This window comes from Drosophila mojavensis, unplaced genomic scaffold (genome assembly GCF_018153725.1).
Source record: "Drosophila mojavensis isolate 15081-1352.22 unplaced genomic scaffold, ASM1815372v1 contig_277, whole genome shotgun sequence".
In the NCBI taxonomy this organism is placed as follows: domain Eukaryota; kingdom Metazoa; phylum Arthropoda; class Insecta; order Diptera; family Drosophilidae; genus Drosophila; species Drosophila mojavensis.
The window spans coordinates 2,420,738-2,441,907 of record NW_025318822.1 but is presented as its reverse complement, the minus strand read 5'-3'; the positions used below and the strand labels follow the sequence as shown (position 1 = coordinate 2,441,907).

At 41.8% G+C, this 21,170-nt stretch overlaps 1 protein-coding gene across 4 annotated transcripts in view; it reads left to right on the top strand.

The window, feature by feature from the left end:
- Positions 1-799: 799 nt before the first annotated feature.
- Positions 800-21,170, top strand: part of LOC6574141 (serine proteinase stubble) — a 28,916-nt gene continuing 8,545 nt past the window's right edge. For 2 of the 4 annotated variants that reach the window (XM_032727979.2, XM_044008281.1), the window contains exons 1-2: positions 13,693-13,893; positions 16,838-17,559. The gene's annotated coding sequence lies outside the window, so the exon portion shown is untranslated. Of the gene's footprint in view, positions 1,092-13,692; positions 14,155-16,837; positions 17,560-21,170 lie in introns of those variants that run through there. The other 2 variants (XM_044008283.1, XM_044008282.1) reach the window with 2 other exon arrangements.

Genomic DNA, 21,170 nt, shown 5'->3' with positions numbered 1-21,170 from the left:
GAGCCGAACGTCGACGTCGGCGTCGATGCCTGCATTGACGTCGCTGCTGTACAAAGATTTTTCACATTTCAAATGCGCTACTTGATTAATATATAGGCTATAGAAGACAGCGAATTCAATTTGTTATACAGAAATGCCAGAGAATATTACTAATAAACTACTAATTTTTATCGATCTGAACGATTTATAATTACAGCACTTGAGTATTTTGATTAATTAATTTTAGGTTAAATTAATTATGAGAATTCAGCATTTTTATTTCTCTTCCATTTAGAGAATATAAATTTTAAATTTTGTATAAATTACTTTGAGCATTTGTTTTATTTATTATTATTATTTTTTTTTTTAGCTTGTTATTAGACACCATTCAGTAAAAATTGTAAAGTTTACTTTGAGTACGCAGTATCACGTAATATTTTCCCACGTTCATTTTCAGTCGAGAGTCTTGAGCTGTGGGTGCCAAACTGGCGTGACTTTCTTTTGCCATTACTGATTGATCTGTGGCCAAAAGCACTTAGTCCATTTGTTATCAGTCGATTTGGGAGTCAAACTGTGGCTTTCTATTCATTAGTAGATCGCAGCGTAACGCCGCAGTCCATCTCGTAGCGTATAGCGCGATGCAGGCAACTGGGCCATACATTTTTTGCACACTGCTCACATTTGAAGATTGTGAGTAAGTGAGTTGTGGATGCAATGCGGATCGCCGCTGCTGCTGCTGCTGCTGCGATGGCGTCGGCTGATTTTCAGTTGAAATGTGTGTTGATCAATGCTGATCGAGTTAGTTTTGTCAAGATCTCGTCTAGGCCAAGTGCGACCGGCCAGTGGCAGATCTGAGAACAACAATTGAACAACAGAACATCGCTCGAGCATCCAAAAGGATCCAGCAGGATTCTGTGAGCCCCCTTTTCTAGTGCACTACCAATATAGAATAGAGTGTAGAGAGTAAAGTGTAACGGTAACGGTTACGGTAACGGAAGTGTGTGCTCCTCGTAATGTGATTAACTAACAAACTGACCGCATTACCACTCGGCACCTGCACCGATTGCAGCATTGAGTCGCCACTCCGTGTTCACGAACATCATCAGTTTGTGGTATGTACACAAGGCGCTGATCGGAATTCAAGTTTCGGGATTCGGGACTCGGGACTCGGTCTGTCTGTTGTATTTGCTTTTCCTATTTGTTTTTTTGTTCTCTGTGTTATGTGTTGCCCCATTCGCTGGTACGCATATTTAAAGTTTGATATCAATCTTTCGCAGGAATGAGCAATGACACTTAATGGCATTTTAGCTGCAAGTCTCCAACTCCAGCTCAGTTCCCAGTTGCCAGTTCCCAGTTTATGGCCATCTCGACAGCGTCGCCTTGTTAAGTGTAAACGTTAAGTGCCTTGTTATTTAATTCTCTGCTTTTATCTTTTTCGTACATTTTCCCGCTCTAATTCGACTTGCTGTTCAAGGAAAAAAGAAGATGCTTTTACCCCAGTGCTGATCTTGTCGTGTTCGTCTCCAACCAACTTCGACTTCCACTTCGACTTCGTCTGCCTTTGCAGTCTCTGGTGGACTGCCTCTGCCTGGGCGTCTCAGTCACAGTCTCAGTCTGTCGCAGTTGGAGCTCTGTGGGCTCGGTCCATTATCACACGCGACATTAAGTGCAGCCATAATGTAATCGAGCATTTTCTTTAATTTACAGTTAATTGAGTCTTATAGGGTAATTATGCAGTAGTCGGGAATCGTCACCGGATCGCTGTCCCTTGCCTGGTCCTCAACTTTGGCATGCACCTCTTAATTGCAGAATGCACATAAAACCTGAGGCGAATGCATCATGTGGCGTGTATGTAAATCAATCAAAGTGCTTTACTTTAAGGCTTAATTAAGGCACGCGGGATGTTAAATTGCCAGTCCAAGCCAGACCGGAAAAACTACATAGGCATAAGCATGGGCATTATAAGTACACAAGTTAGCCGGCGCGTATGGCCCGAAGCATGTGGCTAACAAATTGCAATTGATGTGATAAGCCAGCCACTGACAATAAACGAAATGCACAATCAATCAGAAGACAACCATCGTACGAGAGCCACACACAAAAACGTGCGCCAAATCGTTGCCCAGATAAACCAACCCAACCAACCACATGGATCTAACCGGTCATCCAATCCACTAGCCAGTCAGCTAGCCAGCTAGCCAGCTAGCCGGCCAGTCAGCCACTCACCCATTCAGGCAGTCGGCATGCTCAGCTCGGTGCGTCTACTAAATAGAGTTGGTCGAGGTATGATAGAGCTCGCAATTTCTGTGGTGCTGCAGCTGTGGCAGTTAGAGAATCGGGCGTTGCCTGGTAACCACTGATTTCCGTAGCTGATGCTGCAAGTGTCTGAGAAACCGTTAACAATCATTAGCAATGAAATCAATTGGCCCATATCGAAATAGGTGTAGATGAGTATTGTTTGTGTGAGTGTCTGTATGTGTATGTGTGTGTGTGTGGGGCTTTTCGCAGTAACCACACACTTAACAGGAAGTTCAACAAGTTAAGATCTCTGTGTTTTTCCAACTAATCAGCTTGACTTCAATACGTATATTTATATTGCCAACAAGATGGCTTGATGCTGCATTGGTTCTTATTCGGTATTAAGTGATCAAAGTTAATCTGTCAGAAAGAGTTGAGGGTTTTTATTGCATTTGAGTTGAATAACTGCATCATATATTTCAATCAAGTAACATTCTCTGAGCACTTTGCATTTGCTAGAAAGTGAAATGCCCAAGTCAACCCAAACAAGCTAAGGTTTTGGAAATATAATTGAAGAAGATTTAAGGAAATGCGATTCACTTAATCATGGTTCATATATTTTTTGTAAGACTGAGGGCAATCAGCTGTTTAGAAATTGATTGGAATATAACTGCCTTGTTGATGTCAGAGATGGACAGTCGGCTAAAGATACGTCTGATTTTGATGCTATGCAATGCCAGCTTCGATCACAATAATTAGATGCAATTTACAAACTCTGATTACTTATGCTAATGCCGGCAGAGATAGAGGTGGACGCTTTGGCTTTGCCAAGTGGCGCGTCTAAATTTTGCAATTGTGGTAGCTACTGCTGTGGCTGCTACTGCTATTGCTACTGGTGCAGCCGTTGCAGCTGCTGGCCAACTGACTACCCACTGATTATCTTCAAGAGCGTGGCGACTGCGCCGCCAGCATCCACTAAAAATGTTTGTCTATGCGCAATGCGAAATGATTTGCAGAACGAATTGCGCTGGAAGGAAATTGCGTGCAATAAAAGATAGATATGTTTGCGGGTAGCTATCAACGGTTGATCATTAGAGAAATATTCGACAGGCGGCAGACGACGACGGCGGCGGCAGACAACGGTCGATGCGAGCACGAAGTGGTATAAATATTGGCATACGTTCGCTTATCTTGGCCAATTTATTGCCGCTTTTCCCCAAATGACTCAATACCCATACGATGACTGTGCTGTGCTGTGCTGGCGTCGAACTAGTTCTGCACGCACGCACGCACTTGCCACGAAAATTAATGTAATTCTCAATTACCAAACAAGTTATGCCACAAATTAAAATTATGCAAAGATCTGCAGAAACTGGCTGCCACAGAGAGTAAAACGAGAGAGCTCTTCTCCATATCTCTTCTTCTGTGCCTCTAACTGCACTTTGAGCTCTGGTCTGGACAGGTGCAATGCGAAGGATTCGTTTACAGCTGCGAAAAAGGGCGTGAACGTGGGGCGCCACCCAAATTAGGCGCACCTGTTGCATGCCCGAGACGAGACAAAGTCGTTTTCAATGTTATTAATTAACTGCAATTCGATTTGTGGCCACACTTGGGGGCTGGTTATGGCACTCGATTGTTGGCTCTGGGCCAACGTGCCGGCCCGTATCTGTGTCTCCGGTAATCATATTCGCCAACGTTTGGCAAGTACATGGAGAACCGCTGCCGCTTCTGTCAGGTCGCCTGTTCACCTGGTCGCAACCAGTCGCAAGGCATGGCAAAAATTGTTGTTCGCGTTTGTTTTTGTTATTTTTGCTTCTTCTGTATTTTCGGAGGCAAATACCAAACACGTTTCGTGGAACAAGTTCAGGTGCTGGACTCCCGCTTTAACTCCAACTCCAGCTCGAGCTCGGACTTGGACATAGCACATTTTGCCTCACTTCATTGCTGACTGCCTGGCATAGTATGGAGTATGGAGTATGGATGTCTCAAGACTTGTTCCACCCTTTTTTTCTAGCTCAGCAAAGACGACAACGCGACAGCAACAACATCAGCAACAGCAACAGCACGTGAGCGTGGACTATACGTCCGTTAAACTGCTTTGGGCCATTGTCCAACTTATAGCTGCTTAGCATTGGGTCAACTGAAGTTGTTAGATTTGGAGCGCGCGAAATGGGACCACGCACCAGACAGATCCTAAAGCCGCGGCTTATTTAAATAAAGGTGTTCGCTGACGGTCGTTGCCAGGCGGCTGCCAAGACAGGTGCTTGTTAAGATTGTTACCAAGCAAATAGCAGATAGACAGATATGAAATACCTGCTCTTCATACCACATCGTACATGAGCCGCGGTGTTCATTCAGCTATGTGATTTTGTTGTTGGAATTTTTTTGGCTTTGCTTTGCTTTGCATTGCCCTTGGGCAAACGGCTCTTTTAATAGAAATAGATGCGGCTGCAAGTGAAAAGCTCGCAACTTTAATTGCGAGACTAAGCATTTAAGCTGATTCTGCTGCTACTTCGGTTTCTGCTCTGCGAACGTGTTAAGCAAATTATATTTAATATTATCCGTTTGTTTGCTCTCTACGCATTTCACAAAACAATAAAGAAAATAATTTTTTGCACATTTTGATGAGATTCCGAAAATCGCTTTTTTTCTTTTCGTTATACGTGATCATAAAGTTGCCAGGAAAGTCGGGTAATTCTATTCGACTAAAGGCTACCCTGTGTCCAGTTTGCGAACGTGTATGAACGCGTCGATCACAGAAGATATGAGAGCTCTAGGTATTTCCTCTAAGTGTTTCTTCTATTCCTCTAAGTGTTTCCTCAAAGTATATCTTCTAAGCATTTCTTCTAAGATTGTATATCGTCTAAGAATTTCCTCCTAAGTGTATCCTCTAAGAATTTAGTCTATGTTTCCTTAAGTACTCGAAGTATTTCCTCCAAGTCTTTAATGCTTAACTGCGTGATCACACGTCTCACTTCACCTTACTGCACTGCAATACCGACCCCCACCGGGCCTGGGCGACTGAAGAAATGCTGTAGCTGCTGCCCTATATATAGGGCGACTTTCACTCAAACGCTAAGTCGCATTCAAATGCTAAGCTCGACACCAGGTAGGTGTCGTTTTTAAAGGACCAATGGGAGTACTCTCTGCTGCGTCAAGCATTCTAACTTCGTCATCTGTGTAGGGGTCGTTTTAGTCGACCTTTACCGGTGGGAGCACTTTTTAGTCGACCTTTAAGGGACTGATAGGAGCACTCTCTGCTGCTGCAAGTATTCTAGCTTCGTAGGGATCTTTGCAGTCTATTTTTAAGGGACCAATGGGAACACTCGCTGCTGCTGCAAGTATTCTAGATTCTTGTAGTATTTCATAGAATTTAGATTATTTATATATTTTTGAAATCGCTTACAAGTTCGACCAAACTTACCTTTAAAGGTTAGTGGTAGCTAATTGAGAAAGAGTTGGTACAAATACATTCAAAGAAGTATGGGTCGGTTTCTACTTTTGAAGTTAGCGGAAATCAAATAACATAAATTATGCTTACAAATGGAATTGCTACTATTATGTAATTGTTGAATCAAATTTATTGTATAACTTGTAATATAATTTATAGCCACAGTGAAAAAGGTCTTCAGTTTGATACAAAATATGGTTGCTTATCTATTTAAATAGTATTAGAAAAGCAACTTCTTGCAGTGGTAACTTTAACAAATAAATTGCCCTTGATCGAGTTAAGTACAAAACTTGATAAATAAATACAAATTTATATTGGAAAGCTGTTGAGATGAGTTGTTGAATGTGAAACTTTTTTCTTTGATTTGCACAACTAAATTGGTGTGCAATTAACAGACGATCTTTAATAATGATCTAGAGATACTCCTTGGAGAGCGTACAGAAGTGGATATAAACTTTTTCTATAGATATTCAGCAATTGACCAATTGGACATTTACGATGCCGCCGTCGAGTGCTCCATTTGGACAATGGACTCACGAGCTAGTGTTGAATTTCACTCGGCTAATTGCTGCCGATGAGACTAACATGGTTATATATTTTATATAGATGTTCATGCTGGCGGCGCCACATAAAACGCACATGCACACGCACACACAGATTTCAGCTGTCTCGCTCTGGGGGGATTTGACGGCCTGGGAGTTGGTAGCTAATGACACACAAAGCTGTAAACTTGCATACAGCCGGCCACATAATTTGGAGTAATGGACTTGAAGGAGCTCAGTCAATGTGCTGGCGGATGTGCATCAAGCCACGCTCGCTTGCCCAGAATTGGGTGAGCCATAGCTCGTTTGGAGTGTGGGGGCAGGGTGTACACTCAGTGGAGTGCCTTTGACCATAAATTCTGTAAATTCAAAGCGCGAAGGAATGTCACTTGCCAATTATTAGAGAATGTCAGCTTGTCGCTGATATCTTTGCCATGTTTGTATTGACGATCTCAGCTGCTGTAGCTGAAAGCTGGAAGCTGTTGCTGTTGCTGTTGCTGCTGCTGCTGTTGATGCTGTTGATGCTGCCGGTAGTGATGCCGCTGCAAATCTTCGCACAGCTCTCTAAAGGCATCAGAGCGCTCCACTTATCGTTGCTTCATATCTAATATAGACAACTAAACAGGTTCCACGCACTGCGGTCGGTCGCTTGGCCACTCGGTTCTCGGTTGGCTGACTGGTCGCAAAGTGCAGTTCAATCACAGCATCAATCCCAGTCCCCCAAGCTGTATTCCCAGTTCAAGTCCGGTGCGTGGCCCTGGACACGAGACTCTCTTTTTAATTGCTGCACTGCGTCAGCTATTCAGCTATTCAGGACGGAAAAAAGCGTTTGACAAATGCAATGCCGACAATTACATGCGTTGCGATATCTGCCGACTTTGGCTAGAACTAGAACTCATTATTGTGTCATCATTATCATCATCATTATCATTATTATTATCGTCTACCTTGAGTTTCGCATTAGTGAATTATTTACAAATATTTTGATATGCCGCATTTTTCTCTGCAGAATATTGTGTCTTCTCTGAAAACTGGTTGGCAGCGCTTTTCCTGCTGCCAATAAACTAAACCGTTCAAAGCAGCGAAATGAGGAAATCTTAACTCAAGATACGATTACGTCTACTTATGAATACCTGGTTTCGAATTACAACTGCTTAAACAGTATACTTGTTAGATTTTATTACATAACTCGCTCTCAGAGGCCCAGAGTGAAGCTGGACACAGCACGGCTTAATCAGTGGCCCAGTCCGTGACACCACTGACCTTGTGCCACTTGAAGGCGACCCAGACAGAAGTGAAAACAAAATCCCTATTCAAATTTGTAAGCTGAACTGGCAGTGGCTCTACCACTGGCACAGGCACAGGCACAGGCACTGCAACTGGGTCTGGTGCCATTCCTTGCCCGGGCAAGCCACATGTCTGACTTGAACTTGAAGTGCGGAACCAGATGTAAGTAAGTAACGGTCCTGCGGCTGCTGCGACTGCGGCTGCCTCGTGAGAAATCAAACTGTAAAGTGTGGCTGGAGCTGATGCTAGAGCTGCGGCTAGAGTCGTGGCTGGGGCTGGGCAACGTTGTTGCCTTGGCTTAAACAGGTTGCAGTGGTCGTATACCATTTTAGTTTGTTGTGCTTCCTCTTCGGCACATCTGCGATGCCGGTGGCGGGTTGATGAGCACACAAACACCCGAACACACACATATACATAGACATATATACAAGCACAGTTTCACACTGTTAGAGGTATAGAAACTTAAATCGTAAAAGAGAGATAGATAGAGAGAGAAATGTTTTGTGCTGTGCTGTATTAGTATTAGCCCAAACCAATTGCACAATTTGTAACAGCTTTTGACGTTCCTATAGTTCACTCGAGTGCGGCCCGTGGCCAAAGTTGCCACAGTCAGTGGCACTTGCAATTGGGCAACGCCTTTTCATAGCTTGACTCAAAGGGACTTGCTGCTGGTATGTGGCTCCGTTTTGATGTGTCACCTCTGGGCATGTGGGCGTATGGTCTTCAAACTGTGGCCGAAGCAACGGAGCAAGTCGTAGCTGAGGTTAAATATATCATGATTGAGCCTAAAAGCCATTACGGAGCTCTCAAATTGGAGGCTACAAATTTCTGCTGACGAATTCTGGTGCCAGATTTGTTGTTCAATTAGTTAGTATGGCTTTTATCTTGGAGAAATTTGTGTAAATATGTTTTAATTTGGGGTCAAGGTTTGTTTAACAAGCCATATATCTGTTAAATTTGTTATTTTTGCTGTGGCGCTAATGACTGCTAAATAGAGTTTTGGCTAGAAATACTTAAATGAAATATGATGACAAATGTTAATTACACAATTTTATTAATGTAATCAAACTTGAATTCCTTCTTTCTTTTTATACATGCATAGAATCGAGGGCTACTAATAATAGTCTTATATAATATAACATATTAGTTAACATTTAATTTCCATTTTCATTTAAAAGATAAATAAATCGCTTTATGTAATTCCAAGTGTCGCTCTAATCCAGCCTTAACATTTTGTCACGTGTAGCAAGCATTATTCTTAGCTTCTTTTCCATAGAAACGTGCAACTTTCTCATGAAAATATATTAATTAATGACTCACTCACACACACATACACACACAGAGAAACTCTCATAGGAAAAAGTGTGGAACTTTAGCAGCCTATCTGAGTGCTTGATTGTGTGTGGTGGGGTAAGTGCACTTTAGCAAATCAACAGCCTTCAGCAATTTATGTGCTGTGGCAATGGTATCACACCTATGCATCTTTTTGCTGCCTTCAGTCACATACACCTGTAATTTTCGCTGGCAACAAAACGAGCATTAGCTGCCAAAACAGCCCAGCACAATTTGTTGGAACCTTCAAGTTTAGACAACGACAGCTCAGATCCAGGAAGGAACTGTTGAGGTTGCGTTTGCGGCAGCGGCTGATGCAACTGATTGCAGTTTCTAACTGCAACGTTGCAATAATTTTGTAATTTCTCACTCACTTAATTTAGCACAATTAATCTCAATTTTAGCTGTCAACTGCACCACACCGATGGGGAGCTTTGGCTAAGACAACGGCCTCGTGCGAAGAGCCAGTCCTAAACTGATCGCCACGCATGTGTCTGATGGTGCGGCGGTTGCGTCTGTGGCTCAGCTAGTGGGAATCTTCACATAAATATTGGACTGCCGTTATGTTCCATGTATAATTTGTCACTCGAAATTAATCTACGAACGACTTGAACGCTGGTGCTGGGCGATTTTTTAAAGATCATCGCTCGCCATTTCGTAACACGCATGCCAGGCCAAGGCTTCTGACCGCATTTGATCTTCTGCCTGGCCTGCTGGCGGGTAGTCTGGTCTGGTCTGTGGTGCCCTGGCTCAGTTCTACTGTGACTTTTCGGCAGCATTGTTTATTATATCATAATGCCAGCTGCTAAGTGACTGTGACGGTCTTGCGGCCAGACAATAGCAATTGGGCCGGGTGTCGATGCCCCTCTCATTGTGTTGGCTCATTTTTGGAACTCAAACTCAAACCCAAACTTGAAACTCGGACTGGGGCTCGCCCATTAAGAGATGTTAGGAGGTTATTTAGTTATTTAAGTGTTGTTTTAATTTACATTCTGGACTGCGTTCCAGTGCGCGCTCATTTTTCGCCACATTTTGCGGTTTGGGCTTCGTGTTTTCAACATTTTCTTTTGCGGTTTAACAAATTTTCTAGTGATCTCTGCAAAGTCTTGTCTTTCATACAGGTTCTCTCGTCTTGTTGATGTTGACGTCGACTCATACACATGCTTAGATATAGATATGGACTTGGAACGTTAGCAAACACAGGGGGGTCGGTTGGTTGGCCGATGGTCGACGGTTGGTTGGTCGCCTGGTCGCTTGGTCGTTTGGTCGGGTTAGTTTCTGGCTTGGCATGGCTCATCGTTTGCTCCATTCCGTCCGCATTTATGGCAGTTGGCAGCGGCAAGGTGTTATTTTCATTTCTAGGTTACTGACCCATGTCATATGTGTGTGGAAAATTCAATATTGCTGTGAAAAATACTTACACAACTATTAAATAAAGACATGGCAATGCCTTGGCCCATCGCAGGCTGTGGCCTGTGGCCCAGCTTAGTATCTTCGCTTGGTACTTAATAATTACGCTCATTTCATGCATGCAATGTTTGGATTCCAGTGAATCTTGCCATCGCCCTGGCCACTGCTCACCACCGCACCCGTCCCCGCCTCGGCCTCCACCACAACCCGGCAACTAGAACTACATAGAGCTATGGCTTTTCTAGCATCGGCTGCTACTGTGTGCGGTAACCTTCAAGTTAACATGGAACAAATGAAAAAATTCTTCGACAGCTGCTGTTGACTGTTGCAGCCACTTTTCTGCGCTTTTCCCTGGCTTAATTAATTACCACATTCCAAAGGTTTTAGCTATTTTTCTGCTAACTTGTGTGTCCATATATGTATCTGGATGTGCATGTGTGTTCATGTGTGTGTGTGTGTGTGCGATGGTCTATACGTGATTATAACTGTCTGCGTGTGCTGGCTGTCAGATTTCCGCTTGTGTGCGCCAAGTGCGGAACCAAATACGAACGACTTAAGACACAAACTCGATTTTCACCCATCACAAGTTCGCACACTTCCTACTCAAATGGTAATCGATTGAGTTCGCACATGTCATTTGACGCGCTTTTGTGGCACTGCTGGCAGCATAAGATTACAATGAATGAAAATGACATGATGTGCACGCCAAGTGAGCAGACCAGGCCAAGAAGACATCTCTGTAGAGCTGCATGACAAATTGCGACCTATTAATCTCGCATGGACTTTCACTTTGGCCAGGCCCGCACATCTTCTAAGCCCTGACGCGGCCCCTCCACTATATTATGCAAATGTCAATCAGCTGCGTACAGTTGACATTGACAGCAGGATCGGGCCCAGTTAATGCCATGGGCCATGCCTAATCAGCCGCAGCATAATTGCCAATATATATTGGCATCAACAGCAATGTGAGCAGCAGCAGCATCAGCAACAGCGTCTTAGACTTTTTCTAATGTATGCTGGCCATTTGAATAAACGATTTTTTCTTCGATTTCATTCACGTGTAAACGATTAATCAAGTCTCTAGCAACGATTGCCACTTAGACTGGGGCTGGTCCGACTCAGCTGGCCCCTGGCTTGGACTTTTCTCTAGCTTTGGGGCCGGGCGGGCTGCGTTTGTCTCAGCCCGGAGTTTTGTGCCGAGGCTATATGGGTCAGTAAGGTGGTATTTTTCGGGCATAAAACAGCCGCTTAATTTCTGTTTTGGAGTTTATGCCAAATTGATTGGTGCGAATATAAAGATAAATCTCATGCAGAGCGTTAAATAAATGTATTTATGGGGTTTTAGAAATCTTAATAGCTTAATATTGTATTAATAAAGTTTATAACAACATGTACTCAAGGCTTGTTGTTTGGCTTAGTCAATTAATGCATAGAAACGAAAATCTCGATGATTTATTGTATTGAAATATTTGTTCAGGCTAATGCTAAATAATTAATAATGTTCCTCTATTCAGTTCGTAAACAAATGCCAAACTGTTATAATTGGGAATGAATGAAAAGATAAAGTACTTGACGAAAAACAAAAAGACACAAAATCAACGCTTGCCCAAAGTCTTACAGTCACTTTCATTTTCTTTTCATTGGCGATAGTTTGCTAACAGCTTCAAACACTTGACAAGCTAAACACCCCTCGAAATAATATGGACAGTTGAAATGCAAAATTCGTGCACGTGCCCTCCAGTCAATAAGTGAACGTTCATGCTTTCAGCTTTGCCCACTTATTTTGGTCGTTTTTGGGTTTTACATCGCAAACGAATATGATTCTTAGGGATTTAACATTTGGAATCTGTATATTTTTATTATACATAACAAGACACATAGCCAAATATTCACCTGTTGATATTTCGTTTAATCAAACTTTTAGTTTGGGATATATCATTTTATATATGATTATAATCAAGCTGTAGCATATCTTAAATATATTTTGTATTTCTGTATCGTAAATTCATTCCGTTTTGCATTTGGACATTCCACTTAATTAAAATTGAATTCAGTCTGATTAATGATTGGTTTACACTGGCGCAGAGCTGATGCCAGAGTAGCACAGAAGTTATCAGCAATCGGTGTTAAGTATTCTGTCACTAAATTGCTCAGTCAGATCTGATCTGGAATGTCATCTTTTAGCTGGAGCAGTCAGCCATGAATTAATATCTTACCTTACCAGTCTCATATTCATTGTCGCCAGCTGTGCTTGTGTTAGTGTCGAAGCGCAGCTCTTCAGTTCAGTTCATTGAACTGTAACTATCGTTGAATGAAGTTAGAATGGTTAACATGAGACTCTCCATATTGACAAATCGATTTGGCGATTGAGATCGTCATTTGATCGCAGCGGCTAACTTTACTCATGTCACATTAACTATTCGAACTATCAATTGTCAGAGATCAGTGATCGTTTATCAAAAGAGTTGAGAGCTGTAGGAGGTGCGATCACTTTCGTATTATTTAGAACGCTAAGCTTATTGTGCACTGAGAGAAATGCGACTCCATCACATAATATTTCCCCATATTACAATCCACATTGTGCCCTCATAATCCGTGGGTGTCAATCACCAATTTGTGATTCATTGAAGCACAATAGCCTGCACTCAGCACAAACCAATATTATATAACCGTTACACTGATAGCTCATAAGAAAGCCCCGAAAAAAAATCACATAAAAAATCTTTAACACTGACCCACTTTCAAAATATAGTGAGTCAATAAAGAAACCGCACACTGACCAAATACGGCTTGCGTTAATATGGAGATTAAATAATCGTACGACTCAGGCTTCAATTTATGTCTCAGTCTTTAGACGCAGACGTAGACACAGTCTCAGCATCAGCATCAGGCTCAGACTCAGCCTCAGCCTCAGCCTCAGCCTCAGCCTCAGCCTCAGCCTCTGAATCATGAATCACCCACACGGGCGGGCGGGCTTGCAAAATAACTGGCAAGTGACCAACAGTGACAACAGCACTGGGATTGCGGCCAAACCAAAAGAAAAGTTGTTAAAATTTATATACATAGATATCACACGCCTGGGGGGTCGAGGTCGCCAAACCGTAAACATTTATATACACTCGTACACTGGTACTCTCGCACCACTCGTCGTTCACTTATCAATATGCAAGTTAAGAGTTTCGATGTTGTTGTTTCTACTGCTGCTGGCTTGGGGGCTTCCAATCAGCTGTTCGACAAAAGACTTAAGGCACAAACTTGTCCGTCATAAATCTCTCTTTGGACTCGCACGCTCGCTCTCGTCTCTTGCTCTTGGTCTCTCTTTCTTTCTCATTTTGCTTCTCTCTGGCGAGCCGCGCTGTGACTCCAACTCTCTTTGGGCATCTGGCAAGACGGTTAGCGGCGCAAGTGGCGCAGTTTTATGCGCTGGCTGCTGCTTTGCCGGCCGCAGTTTGGTTTACACAGCGCACGAGTGCGGATCGGGTTCGGATACGGTTACGGACTTGATTTTGATTACCGTTGCGTTTGCGAGCCTGCAAATTTTGAACTGTCGACGCGTTGCCAATTCTACCGAAGTAGCAGCAGCCGCAGCTGTTCAGTGTCGCATTGGAACGCAATTTGATTGCCACCGGCTTTCTGGTTATTGATTTCTAAAAGGTGCCTCAACTTTATAACACTTATCAAAAGTTGCCTGCGGCTACAGACCTAGCCAAAGTCACAAGACGCAATCAATCAAAAAGACGCATAAATTTTTGAAAAATTTCTGAAATGAAATCGATCGACAAAAGTTAATGCCATTCGCGATCATCGATTGAACATAACCAAAATTAGTGTACAGCAAAAAATAAAGAGAAAAAAAACACACACACACTCGTCGAAATCAGTCAGTTAAAAGTGAGAGTTTTCCACGCTTTTTAGGTAATTTTGCTGTTATCTGTTGCCTTCTTTTTTTTTTCTTTTTTATTTTACCTTTTGCTTTTCGTCGGTTAAATAAACTTGCGACTCAATCACGACTAATTGCGCATGCGCGGCCGCTTTATGCGTATTTAAAGTGCCGCCTATATTACAAAACCGGAGCCCAGCTCTGGTATCTGGCCCCGTCTGGCTCTTTGGGTGCTTAATATGCGTGTCACGTTGCCGGCCATCAAGTTCAAATTGCATTCGCTGTCAACGCATTGCAACATGGTACGTTGTAGCTCCAGCAGCCACAGCAGGCGCAGCAGCCCCAACAGCGGCACGCGTTGAAATTTTGAAATTAACACTCAATGCCCCGATGCTGTATTGGCCTGGCAACTGGCGCAACTGGAGCAACTGCTAATTAAGAAATAAAATTTATCAGTCGACGCGTTGTGCGTGAAAGCTGACAAAAAGGATAACAGCAAAGCAAGTGCCCGTCAGGCTGACTGGCTAACTGGATGGCTGGCTGGTTGGCCAGGCGAATGACCTGTGCACAGGTTTTGTTGCATTTTGCATGCCGATAACTCTGTCAGCGACATGCACACTAATTAGTTCACATTTGTGGCATACAGCTGCACATACAGCACTCGACTTGGCACTTGTTAACATTGGGCGACGTCGTCTGCAGCAGCTGCTGTCGCCTTTGCTAGTATAATAAATAGAAGAAAAAATAAATAAGCAAAATAACAAAAACGCAGGCAAAAGTGAGTTAATACTCGTATTGTGGTGCCCGCTGCTGCTAGCCAGCTAGCCAGCCATCCAGCTAGCTGGCCAGTCAGCCAGTCAGCCAGTTTTTCAGCTGTGCTGCAAGTTGTGCTGGCCAGTAGGCCTGCTCCTGACTGTCAAATGAAAACGCTGGCTTGCACTGGGCATTGGTGTTGGTGTTGCTGCTGTTGCTGTTGCTGTTGCTGTTGCTGTTACTGTTGCGGTCAGATGCTGGCGAGTTACTCGTAAAGCATTTAACTGCAAAGCTAATGCTCTCACAAAGACATGAACTAATACACACTCTCACACATACACACGCACACCCTGCTCACAACCATACAGGTGCAGTTAATTAATTTCTTTGTTGTTCTCTACGGTAAATCATGCCACATTGGTGTTAGTGCTGCTGTTGCTGTTGCCTCTGCCAGAAGCAGAAGTCGTACCGTTTGAGACATTTCGCAAGACAGAGAATAAGAATGCCACTTAGAAGCTGGCCCGTGCAACGTCCCGAGTTGTTCTCAGTTGCAATCTCTCTTTGAGTCTGTTTATTGAATAGTTGCTGTGAGTTTTCGCGTTGCACTCGACGACGAAGTCTTTTGTTGCTGCTACTTGAACTGCATTTGCATATAAATTAGTTTTGATACCAAAAAGCAAAACAAAGGCAACAAACAGCTAAAACTCTGACTTAAGTTAACGCTAAGGCGCTAGGCTACTAGAAAAAAAAAATAGAAGAAGAAGAAGAAAAATAGTAGTAGCAACCACTAACAGTTTGATGTTTGTTCTTCGAATGCGTTGCGAAAATCAACTTGGGGCCTGGCTAACGGTTCTCATTAAGTGAAGTACAACGGCGACAGCATTTGAATAGCAGCACTTTTAGTGGGAACAACCACCACACACGACACCACGGTGGGGCCGCGACAGATGCCGAGAGCTGCAGACAGGATGAAGCGATAAGTTGGCAATAAAAATTGGCAGCACTTTGGCACATACGACAAACAAAAGACTTAGGAAACGAACTTGCTGCTATAACAGACATTGCAGCAGCAGCAGCCATGGCAACAGCAACAGCCAGAGAGTAATAGCGGCATTTGAGCCAGTTAATTGTTAATTGTTGACAAGTTCTCGTTGTCTGCAAAACGAAAAGAAGTGCAAATGTACGTTTAATGAGCAGCAACTGTGGTATCTGTGGTGTTTGTGGTTGCGTCTTCCATTGCAACTGAGATGGGAAGCTGGTGGCTGAGACTCTGCTGCTGTTGCTGCTTGTGACAGTAAGTGCAAGGGAATGATTTGCTTGGCTGGCAACTTGCGCAGATAGGAGAAAACTCAACGTCGAATTAGTGTCTAAGAGAAAACAAATTCAGGCGGTATAAAAAACAATCCAAATAGCGATCTTACAGTTACAGTTGACAGATTAGCTGCCAGATGAAACTATGTGCATTTTGCATTCATTCATTTTGTACTTTTTTTAAACAAGTTTTATTAATATTTTTTGTAGATTCATAAAGTTTTATATGTCTACCATAATAAATTATATAAAGGCTTTAAAAATGCTGTCACTGAAAGACGAAATCGGCCAAACGGTAGATTCGTATTTAATTTCCAATGCCCATAGGTGTTTCACATAAAAAGATTAGCATCCAGTTCTGCCCACCTGATCTATCCAAGCGTTCCAGCTACCTGCACTAACTAGTTCGTTTGTTTATTTGAATTTTAGTGGCCGTTTGTTTGTGTGTGTGTATTTTTTTGGCTATTCCATTTAGCATTTCGTGGCACATCAAATGCAAATACGACAGGCCCAAATAGGGTCACCGAATGTGTTTTCGAGCTGCACCTTATCTCAAAGTTTATCGACATATTTTTTGCATAAATTCCCAAGCGTTTTATTTGATTTTGCTCGCTGAGTTGCTTATAACGTATATAATTATGTTTTATTTTGTAGAAATTGGACAGAGAAAGGCGAATCAACTCACAAGCGGACCCTTGCTGGAAAAGTGAGAAGCAATCAAACAAAAATAAAAGGAAAACTAAAATCGTAAATCAAAATTGTGCAATAAAATAAAAGCAAATATCGCATTTACAGATAATCGTAATAAAAAAGGAAACCGAAAAAGAAAAAGAATAAACCTATGGTCTTAAAACGAATTTAATTAAGACCAAGTCGAAAAGAAGTTGTGGTGAATTAGTTTTGATTGGAAGTGTTGGCGTGATTGTTAAGTTATTGCCCCATAAACTCGCCCACAAATATTTACTAAAGTTTATTGCATTCGAAAAAAGAAAAGAGTGAAAATCAATTAAACAAAATATTTGATTACCATTACTGGATCATACACGCAGTTATCGGTCGACTTGCTGTTCCACTAACCATGAAAACGTTGGAAAGTGTGCCGGTCGAACAAAATAATTAACGAAATCTGTGGAGAGCGGCACAGAAAAGTGCGAGTGCGTGTAAACCGAATCAAAATCCCAGTGGCCAAAATGGCAGCCAGTGAAAATCAAATTTGATTAGCTACAGCACCAGGTCATTGTTCTTTACGACTAGTGAAAATCAGTTCGCATTTAAGTAGCCCAAAAGTCTTCAAAGACATTCAACTATTATTTCTGTGCAACGATCCAAATACAGCCATTTATGTCTGGGAGCTTAATACTTAATTGAAAAGTCTAGTAAGTAAAAAAAAAAATCCAATTTACAATTTTTTTATATTTCTCCTCATTAAAATTCAAATTAAGTAGCTGGCATTTCCATTTTTATTTATAATAGAAGTTTTCAAATTGAAAAGTGTGATATTTCAATTTGAGAGATATGTTGTAAAATATCATTTTTATTATCAGTCAGCTCTTGATTATAACTATTTTTTTTGTCGACAGCCAATATAAGTTTCTCTTAGCTATGAGCCTAACGAATTCCAATGATGAGTTTATTAAGTTTTAATTCCAATTTGTTTGACAATCATTTGTAAGCGCTAGGCCTGAGTCCCACTGGGCCTCTTTCTTGTCTTCTTGTATAACAGATATGAACATAAACGTGTTTTTAATTGCTATTCGCTCATTTGTTTTAAACGTTTTCACATTCTAAACGAAAATTGCTGCTTAAATTTAATTTGATTGCTTCACTGCGTCGTCATAAAGTTGGATCAAGTTTCGTATACGTAATGTGACATTCTAATTTGCAAATGACTGTGTGAGCTTACGAGTTACTAGCATATCGATGTTTTGCAATAAAATTGTTTATAAACTATTGCGCATACATCAGCATAAGCGTATGTATGTGCGCAATGAAAGAGTCTGGCATATGCGGCGATTATCTCGGTATTACGATAATAAAACCTGAAGCCATCTTTCGCATTGAGTCAGTGCCAGTTACTAGTTGCTGGCAGGCTCTGTCATCCGCTGCGTGGCCGTATGTCGTTTTATTAGCGAAAGTCATCGAGCAGAATAATTGTTGCAATGCGGCTCCCGAAACTCTGCCCCTTGCCATTACGATTACCGTGCTCCCCCCCACGACGATTGCAATCAAGGCGCGCGCTCGTAAAACATAATTCCAATTCACTTGCGCGTAAAACGAATTTTTTTTCTCTTCTTCAGACGGCAAATTCGAGTGTGCGTGTGTGTGTGTATTTGTGTGTAACTTCATGTGAGTGTTGTTTGCTTTTGGCGAATCTTATTGCAGCTCAGCCAACAACTGTGACCGTCTTCGGATTATTATATAATTTTTGAACTCATTATTCCATTTGTCAAAATTTGTTTGCCATACCTCGGTCCCAAAATTGGCTAAATGCGCTAACATTTTCCTCGAGAAAATTATGAAATTACTTTTGCCTCAGCCGCAAACAGCCTTGGCTATAAACATGCACAGTTATATCATAGAGATGTGCTGCCACCGTTAACAGGCATGAGCTTCTAAGAATGAGTGTAGTCTAATCTGATAGCAAAATCCCACTATATTAAAATATGCAAACGAATGCATCTGCGTCTGAATATCCATTAATTATTCTTGGCTGACCGTAATAAAACTGCTAACGTAAAGATAGCTTAGGAAAATGAAAGAAAGATAATTCATAGGTGCAGTTATATATATACATACTAATATTATTACTTTTTTCTGGTTTTTGAAGTTTTTGTATGAGTTTGAATAAAAAAGAGTATATATATGATAGCTCTAAACAACAAACAAACATGCAATATAATTCAAATGATAAACAAATCCAATATATAAACCTGGTGATATAAAAACATGTCTAAAAATCGGAAAATAATATAAAAGAGAAATACTTTATCAAATATATAGTTTATAAACCTTTGATAAAGCCTTTCAGGGGCGTTTTACTTCAATAAAAGATATTGTCAACGGCGAGGTGTAGGTGTGTAGAGGACATTAAGATAAAAACTTTAGATTGTAATTAATTGGCATACTCACTTCATAAATATTTCATTTGTAGTCAATTTCATGCATTTTAGACAGGTCAGTCACATAATCAGTAATATAGAAAGCAATTCAAGGAGTGTGTAGCTCTGTGAGAATTATAAGCAAAATACATTAATAACAACTTTCTTTTGTTGTTGTTATTGTTTTCATTTGTTGTCGCTGTTGTTGTTGTTGGTGCTGTGTCATCACTGAGGCTAGGCCATTGACATGCAATGACATCACAGTTGTACCCGCACTCGCACTCGCACTCGACCATATAAACTACAAACTATAATTAATATGACCGCACAGCAAACTGACAATTACCAGTTTTGTTGAATGAATGTATGAATGAATGCGGTCTACTCGTTTATTTACAAGCGAGTATCTGTCTGTCTGTCTAATCGTGATTATCAATGGCCAACACTTACCAGTAAACCAATAATTATTTGCATTCAATTGACGAGCTGTTTATTATGACGCCTGAACGAAATCGCTTGACATAGTCTCAATACCCAGTCGCAGTCGGGATAGTGGGAAATACATGAAAATCATATTGTTTCAGCTCGTTGCAATAATGTGCATGAATAATCCAATATCTGGTCAACTTAGCTGGCTATTCACTTTAATTGGCTGTCTTCGCCCTGGGCCCTATTCAATTTACAGTCTGAAAATGAGACAAGTGAATGCTGATTGACCCACTGAGTCTGGAGCTGGGTAGTGGATGGATAATGGGTAATGGGCAACCGAATGCTCGGGGCGTGCTCGAGCATTGGCTGTGGGCACGGCAGCAACGTGCATTTCATGCAAATTACCTCTCCCTGGCTGGGTATGGCTGCCCTGGCCGGGTCTGTGTTCATTACAGACATTTAAAGACGTTTATTTTGAAGATTTTCACTTTCAATCTGTCAAATTGTCACACTCACGAACAGAGACTCGAGCCTCATTGTTCGATCTCTTTGTGGAGCATTCAATAATCAAAAGTGATTGCCGCACGATTTTATTTTACTTAACTTTTAACGTTTTCAACTTCCAAGTGGCCGGCATGTCAGATCTTGACAACAGTTACGATGACGATGGAGCTGGTTGCTGCGTATAAATATAGATATATGTGTGCATATATATTTTTTTGTTGGTTTGTGAATGACTTGGGCGCACTTGTTGGTGTTGCTCACTTCCGTAGCCCATGATCATGATTGATATTGAGTTGGATTTATGTTTCCCATTGTGATGGAGCCCTTTCCTTTTAAGGGTCTTTAATTTTCACTCCATTGAAACAGGTGCGACCGTTATGATATTGAAAATAAAGTAACTTATTTAGAATGGATCGCCATGAATAAACAGCTTGGTTGGGCCAATCAAGCTGGGAAGAGCGCTGCAAGTCCAAGAACAAATCAACTAGACAACTAAATCCATATTAATTATGTTGCTTTCGGCTCGAGGGTAAAATGAAATTATAAGAAGCCGCAGAACTCGACCTTAAAACCAGCAGCGTCATGCTGCTCTGCACAGGGCATAGAAAAAAGTAAATATTTGGACAATGGGAACAAGGCAAAAGGTTCCGCCGGGGTCGCTCTAAATGAGGAAAAACGCTGAAAACCAAACATAAACAAACAGACAGACAAACAAAAGAAGAACCAACAACAACAACAACAACAACAACAACGGCAACCACAACCACAATAACTGTGCTCTGGGCATTGGCCACTGGGTCTGAGAGGCTTAAGAGTGGTGCAGTCAAAGGTTCAAGTGCAGCTAAGCCGTCAGGTTGCATAGCACGGGGCCGGCCATTAGCTGAGGCAGGTTAATAAACCAGAGACACTCGCCAGCCGAGTGATTTATGTTTGTGGCCCAGTCTATGACACCTAAC